We start from the raw sequence: 8,786 nt of genomic DNA, 5'->3' as shown, positions 1-8,786 counted from the left end.
AACTTCGGAGAGGCCATGCCAAGATGCATCACTCTTGACGAGTTCGTGTTGCATGAAAATGCTTTATTTGGAATCATGCCGAGTAGTATTGTGAAAACCGCAAATTTTTGGTATCATACACCTACATATATATATATATATATATTATAGCATATATTTATATATTATATTGATGCTGCCTTTAATTTTTTTTTAAGAACAGAAAAAATTTATAATTATAAAAAGATATGATTCTAGGTACATATGAAGGAGGGGAAGTATGGTGGATTTTCCCGCCCGCAGCCACCCTCCCTCTTCTTTCTTTGTTTTTTTTTTTTTTAAGTTTATATTGATATTTTTATATTTTTAAAACTTTTATTTATTTGAAGTATACGTTCTTTTTTACGGTGTGAATCATTGTATATCATAGCGTCCCATGAGTCCAATTGTTGAGCGAGATTAGTCCATTAAAGAATAAAACTTGCATTGACCTTATTTAATGAGAATAATTGTTGAACTAACCCACCTTTGTTAAGAACCTATTTAAGTTGTTTCTTCTTATATGTGGCATTATAAATATTCTTATTTAACTAATTCTAACTTAGATATACTTGGTTGTGCTATGGCCACCAGATACTTCTAATGAATTTCAAAATCCAACTGCGAGTAAAGTTCGTCCACTTAAAATTAGCGGGCGACTTAAGTCTTATTATATTGCGATCATGTTTATCTAATTAGGAATATAAAAATTCAAATTAAGATTAACTTGTAGAAATATTACCTTTTATATTGTATGAAAATTAATTAGTACAATCTTTCAAAAATATGAATTATTTATTATCAATCGACGACTCATAATTTTTACAAGTAAGTAGTTTTACATTAATTTCAGTTATATTCTATATTTGATGTTATACAAATTAAAAAATTGAAGAAAAGTTTTTGAACCCGCCGCATCCCGCGAGTGTACTTTAGTTATATAAAGTGAAAGTCTTATATGTAATGATTGTACCGCGTGGCAATGTGTCACAAGACACAATAAAAAAATTATTTTTTCAACAGCAATATGTCATAAATTTGTAACAATCTATACTGATGTATTTAACACTAATTGATTTGTAACACGTTAGACGTGGTACCTCCATTACGGACAATACTTTCTCATATATAAAAGCCAATATGGATTAACTTTTAGCCCGGGCTCCACGTCGCCCCTAAAATTATTCCCTTGAACCCATCCTTTCCACCGCCATCTTATTCATCCCATTTATCTTTCTTCGATGGGTATGCTGGGGGAGTCGAAGAAGAAACAGAGGGCGAGAGAGAGAGAGACTGAGAGTTGAGTTCGTCAAGAGAGAACGAGGGAGAGACAATGAGGGATGGTGTTCGGGGTGGCAGCTCCTCTGAGAGCGAGCAAGTGCGTTATGGAGAGTTCGGGTGATTGTTGGAGGGACTAGCGAGAGTCGAAGAAGAACAGGGTTAGTCGAGTGAAGCAAGGTTAAGCAGTTCTAAAAGGAAGAGTTTTATCGATTAGGTTGTGGACATATTCGACTATGCTCATGATTGATCGGGGCAAAGGATACCGATATTGTGCAACTTGAAAGGTCAGGTTTTGGTGAACCACTTTGGGTGTTCGATGAGTTGGAGAAGAGCTTAGCTGCGCAAAGAACCATTTTTTTTATATTGGAGATTGGTTTGGAGGACTCTCTATAGCTAGATCTTTTATCTTATAGGTAATAAGAGTTTTGTAGAGATTTCTAGTACTATGAAATAGAAATAAGGGGCACAGGTGGTCCCAAATGAGTATCGAACATAGAATCTCTTGATTATCAGGCTAAGCTATGCCACTACGCTACACCGCGCTACACCCTCTTTGATTATTGTGCGGAATTCCTGATTTAAATGTAGCTAAAGATTGAGAACAAAAAAAAATCTATCAGGTTAATATAATCAATAAAGTGGTTGTCAATTTCTTTTTATCAAGAGTGGGTTGGAATATCATTTAGATTTATCGCAAGGGAGAGGAATGCAAATTACTCAGTTCAATATTTTAGTCCGAACATTAAATTAATCAATTAATTTATTTATGATGATTCATTTCACGATTATATATATATATGTGTGTGTGTGTATATTGGCGACCGATAAATTCTATCGGAAGACATATCAAATATGATCATAACATTAATTTGCAGATGAGAAAATATGAGAATCGATATCCACTGAGATGGCTAGCTAGGGATGAAAAGACTTAAACATGGCACTATTCAAGCTGGACGTCCTTTGCCCTGAGAAGAACAGACTCTCCTCCAAGATAAACTTCAAGGTGATCTGATAAGGCAGACTTGTCAATGTTCTCGTGGTGGTAGGACTTGCAAACGAAGTAAACCACGGTCTGAATGGTAAGACCAAATAGGAAGAGACCAGATAGAAGCGTGAGGCAAATGATCCCGAACCCAACTTTGGCCAGGATCCCGAACGAGTCTCCATGCACGACTAGTTTCTTGAATAGTACTTGTACGAACCCTAGCAAGAAAGTCAACATTAAGAAGGTGACGATTAATAGACCTATCTTCCCCTTGATCAAATCGTTGCTCTTGGCCATGGCTCTAAAGCCGTATTCCTCCTTGAGCACTGACACGACGCTGGCCAACTGCCATATGATGCTCATGTTCACCAGCCCCACCAAGTAGAGGACTCCCACAGCGAGCAAGATCACTGCTCCGATGATATTATTTCCCACCACCATCACCAATGCGATGAACAATGCGATGGCAAAGGCGTTTTAGTGAAACATAGTGACAGAGATACACATGAACATGACCATGAGCCGCCTCCAGACCCGAGGGACAACGCTGAGGACCTTCTGGAAGGTGACCTCCCAACCGGTGTAGACACAAGCGATGATGTAGACCACAACGGATGTGGAGAGGAAGGAGAGGATGAGGAAGAAGGTGAAGAGGGCCGCGTTGAAGAGGAGGGGCATGGTCCACTCCTTGGCAAGGACGTTAGAGAGCTTCCCATATGTGGGCATCCCGATGCTCTGATCTGGGCCAGCCGCCTCTTCACTGGTGATGATCTTCAAGAAGAGGACATCCGACACGCTGATGTGGAGGAGGAAGAGAAAGGCGAGAGGGAGATTAAGGCAAGGGAGATCTGCGCAAGGATCTTCCTCCAAAGTGAATTAACTTGATGGCCTCAGAACGTTCGGATTGTTGAATGAAATTTTCTTGGATTTTTTAATTTTTATATTAAATTTTTAATAAAAATGATTTTTTAAAATTTTTTAAAAATATATGGCATAACAAAATCCGGCTTTTTAAATCTTTTATAGATACTAGTATACAAAATGGTCCATAATTAGTTGTGTGAATCCGGCTTGCACTAACCAATATTATCATAGTTGGCATATTTAAAATTTTACACACACATATATATATATATATATCCAATAAAAATGTGATACCGTTTTGCATAAAGGATAATTCTCTGTGGTAATCCAGCAAAAAAAAAATTTCTCTCTGGTAGTGCGGAAGTGTTGAAGGATAGCTTTTTTATGGTATAATATAACTCATATTAGTGTGAATATTCATGTGTAACAAAATAAAAAATTAACAATCCGTAGGATAATCATGTTATTCTCTCAAGGTCTTCCAAAACATTATGTACAATGATCATTCCACGGGACACAGCGCAATTTTGTTTTATGAAAAGTAGGATGTCCCGTTCAAGTTGTCCAATATTTCCTTCCAACAATCCTACCTTCTTTCCACCCATTCATGGTTGTACTTTTTAATTTGTTTATTAATAATTTAATTAATTTATATATAGTTTAATTAGTTTATTAGTCATTTTTACCAAATAACCACAGAAGCAAACATAACATATAAGATATCCCTTTTCTATAAAAACAGGCAATAATTACCCTCAACTTCCTCACCTCCTTTTATGTCTCCTATCAGCTCACAACATCTCCTCCGATTCATTTTCTTAATATAAGTAACCTGGATCGCACCAATTTTTTTTTCCTCTTTCAACCTTTAATTCCTCCTTGTAAATATGTAATTATTTTGAATACAATTTTTTTTCTTTTCAATTTGCACTATGATATACGAAAATCCAATACTAATCCAATTAAGTTAAGTCAACCCACTGAAGTGCAAAACTCTCCCAATATAGATTCTCTCTATTCATAAGACTCAAAGCTAAGAATTTTGAATGCAATTTGAATATATAATTTTAGCTCCCAATTGTAATTAACATTATCAAAAAATACACTCAACTGGAGAATGGGAAATGAAAATTTCTTTTATGTTAGTTCATTTGTCAATATGTAGTTTAATATATAACGTACGACTGATTTAATATATATACCATACGTAGTATGGGTTAGTGTCGAGAATAAATGTCATTAGAATATGAAAGTCTAATGGCCAATGTATCCTTAAAGTAATTGTAAGAATAATTACATATATTATTAGGATATGTTTGGATATCAGGGCTCGTCAAGATCCATGATCTTGGCTGAAATTAGTTTGGCCTACAAACCCGATCGTTATAGATCACATTTAGTCCCAATGACATCCATGTGAGATCGGTCTGAGCATCATTGAGGCTTGATGACCCTGACAGAGATTGGACAACCTCAGGCATAGCGATCTCAACCAGGGTCAGTTAGGCGATCTGGTACAATCCAATTAGCTTGACTGAGATCAATTAAGGCCCTATCAAGTTCATATGTCAACCTCGTATAAGTTTACCAGGCCACCACCCCATAGATATATATCGAGTGATATATAATTAATTAATCAATAAAAGACATAAATGAAGCAAAAAAACAAAAGATATATATATATATATATATATATATATATTTGCTAAAATTTAGGACACCAAATAAGTACTCATCATGTCGTAGTGTATAAACAAATTACAATTACAATCCAAGAAAAACTTAAAAGTACTCCAACCAAATAGAATTATGCAAAACCAATCCATCATCAACAAAAATCCCACTCAGATTATCCGAAACATAACATGAGAGACAAAGCACCTCCCCTGGTCATTCACCTAAATGGACCGTTATACATCTACCCTCCATATTTCTCCATCTATTAGAGACTTGTCTCTATTTCTGTAAAGCAAACACAAAGAAGAAAAGCAAAAAGTGCACAAAGATAGATGGACTTGCGGGAAGAATTGCAAGAATAATCAAACTGATAGATGGAACTCTCAAAGACAAAATTTGCAATCTGCAACATTGCAAAATCACACCAAACAGGCCCATCAAGCAAACATGAAACTGTGAACAAATCAAACCACTGAAAGGTTAGAGTTATAGAGAACTACAAAGGCATTACCATGGCATTGGTGATTAACTAAACTGAAAACTGAGGCACTCTTTTCAAACTAACATATATGCCTCTTAGGTAATTTTTTCCCATTAAAATTATCTAAAAAGAACAAAGCGGGTAATAACAGATTAAAAAGAATAAATCGATAAAGCATCACGATTGTTCACGCTAAATTGCCTCGATACACAAGAAAGAAACCACGCCATCAAATCCCTTGCGTAGCCACAATCCAAACCCCGAGGTTCGGAAGTGACATTACAAACACATTTCATCTTTCACAAGTCTCACGAGAAGCAACCTTGCAATTCCAAACACAACATAATAATAATAAAATAAAGATCCATAACTAAATAAATGGCAAAAACTAAATAAAAAACAGCCATAGTGAGAGACCATGCTTGTTATACATACTGCATCTTAGGACTTTATATTGGAAAAGAGAGGCAATAGATTGGTTTTTATCCATTATAACAAAAGCATCCATATAGATAGAATATGTCACACTCAATTAAGAAAATTTTCACCATAAAAACTTATGCAAATTATCAAGCACCTTTCTACATTTAAGGAAACAACGAATGACATGTAAGTAATGATAACTAAAATGTGTCAGGATAATTTCTCCCAATTCCCTTAACTTCTTATGTCCAGAAAGCAAGCAAATAAAGGTGAGGGTAACAAGAGAATATATGGATATTGAGATGGATCTTCAAATAACCACAAACCATCAAACGAATGAATAATTGCAAGTAACCTAGCAATAGATAATCAGGAACCAATTGTTTTAATGAAGCACAGTCCATATACGCAACCAACCAAGATGCTATGATCATGTTTAAGGAGGTTAGCGGTGACAGTTGAATTAATGTTCTTAGAAATTTGCCAATTTATGGAAATAACAGATAGAGAGAAACAACTTAGCTAGACCTAGTTTAGGTACTATTACTATCAGGGAGCCCAAGAAATTAACATTTAACTTGAAAAATTATACTTGGAGGCTTTATTTATGCTAGAAGAAAAATGAACAAACTGGTCAGAAAAAACCTGGTCCTTTGTAAAAAACACAAAACAACACATAATCATAGAGCAAGCAAACATTTCAGTCATAGTGAATATCACTTCTTTGACATTCTCAGAACATGAGCCACAAGTTATATTTGATAATTATTAAGAAAAAAGGGAAAGAAAATGTTGTACTGGATGAGATTGATTAAAAAAAGAGATTTACCCAGAGATGTGTTAGCAGTACCAAATCTGAATTGCTTATACTTAATTGTATTCTGATAAGCAAGTAGAAAACAAGTAGAAAATTGAAGATGAACAAAAAATACAGAGCACATGAAACATTGCTAAAGGAGACTTACCTTGAAGGAACTCCCAATTTGCTGTGGAAACATAGGCTGCAAGCAAACTCGGGTGGAAGAGCAACAATTCTAACGAATTATATGTGGGGCAGAAGGGGTAAGTAACAGAACGGTCATAGCAGTCTTCAAGGGCATTTTATACAATTTTGGGGCACGCAAAAACAGTTGATCTAGTGAGAAAATGCATCAGGGCAATCTAACCGATGGATTTGATCATGCACTGGTGACTCGTAGTGGCAAAAACTGAACGCATTGGGCTGTAGCTGGCACTGGCACCGAGACTGATCTCTTGGAGGATGGATCGGCAAGGGGCACGAATACTTTCCGCTGCCATAACGCAGATCTCCAAAGTGGGGCAAGTACTGAGAGAGGAGAGTGGCTCGGGTGCGTTATGGCGACGACAAAAGGCAAATGGCTAGTGGGCATGGAGCAGGCGGTTGCAGAAAAGACAATGGGATTGATTGAAACGGTGAGGAGTATGCAAGAAAGTGAAGAGATGCAGGTCTTTTATTTGCAATTACACTATATATATATAAATATATATATATATATATATAGATAGGAGTTGGTGGATGTTACGTTAGAAGGTGAAGAGGTGTGAGAATAATAAAGCGGTCTCGTCGGTATTCGTAAGTGCGGAATTACAATTAGAAACTCCGACATTTTTTTTTTAATGATGGGCATGTTTATCAATTAAAAATCATTAGTTTTATAAGCATCCGCGGAACACATTAAGATTGATTGTACTCATTGACATGTTAATTTACAATTTTACCGATCTAATGTATGATGCAATTATACTTGAAACTAGATTTCTAGTTACTTTGCATGGTTTGTTTCAAATAATAGTTGAAATGAGATATTATTGAAATCAATTAATAAATGTTATCAAATGAATGGATAATGATAATATTCTCAAATTTTCATAGTTTATATGGTCATACATCTTTCTAAGTAGCATTATTATTTTTTTTGAAATTAAAAAATACATATAGTAATTTTTCTAAAAATCGAATAATTGAAAGACTTCTATTTCGTGTTTTGTGGTTCATATTTTACTTTAGAATTTTCAATTTCCATGCAATCTATTCTAATTTAGTAACATTTTTAATATCTTTGAAAATAATTCTATAAATCTGATTTTCCTTATAGTTAATTTTCAAGTATATTCCATACCTTTTTTTGAAAATTATATTTTTATTCATGAGTTTAAAACGTTTTAAATATCTTTCTTATAACAATTAATATATCAGCTACTTAACACAATAAAATAATTATAATAATTAATTTTTAAGTTTTTTCATACAGTAATTAAATAATAAAATTAGACTAATTTCCATGACTCAATATATAATTTACAGCAAACAGTCCCAATTGGTAAGCATTATATAATAGATTTGTTTAATAATAAGTATGTTAGAGAGATAATATTGTAAATGACATCCTTATGATAAGTACATATATATTTAATTCATTATCCTTTTTTCAGATATGCAAAATTTATGATGTTTAATTTGTTATATTATCATAAGTTCATAAATAACAATAATAATTTTAATCTTATAATAAAAATTAGGTTAAAATCCAATTAAATAAATGAAATTCGCATGGTTAAATCAACTCTCTATTTTTTTAAATTGTGTTCACTAATGAGAGATCATTTATTCATATAGGAGCTATACGATCATAAGTTCGTGAAATTAGTGAGAAACTAATAATTTTCATATATAATTTTTTAAAATTAATTCGATCCAAAAGAATCGTAAAAATTATCAAAAAATAGTTTAAAATCTCACACATTAATCTCTAAATTATATATTTCGATGAAATTGGACTAATTATCTTATTCAATAGTTTTTTGAAGTTCTCTTACGAATTGGATTTACATTTTCATTTTCATAAATTTTAATTTTTTCTCATGCCAATAGTTTATTTAGTCCTATATATGAACAAAAAATTGCTTTTCAATATTATTAAATTATATAGTTCATTGTTATATAATTATAAATTGACGATTTTGACCCTACTAACTATGACCCTATTTAATGTAAAGTGGAGTCAAATTTACTACATATATGCATATGGATAT

The sequence above is a fragment of the Punica granatum genome, chromosome 4 (assembly GCF_007655135.1).
Source record: "Punica granatum isolate Tunisia-2019 chromosome 4, ASM765513v2, whole genome shotgun sequence".
NCBI classification, from domain to species: domain Eukaryota; kingdom Viridiplantae; phylum Streptophyta; class Magnoliopsida; order Myrtales; family Lythraceae; genus Punica; species Punica granatum.
The sequence above is the reverse complement of the archived record's forward strand: the minus strand, read 5'-3'. Positions refer to the sequence as shown.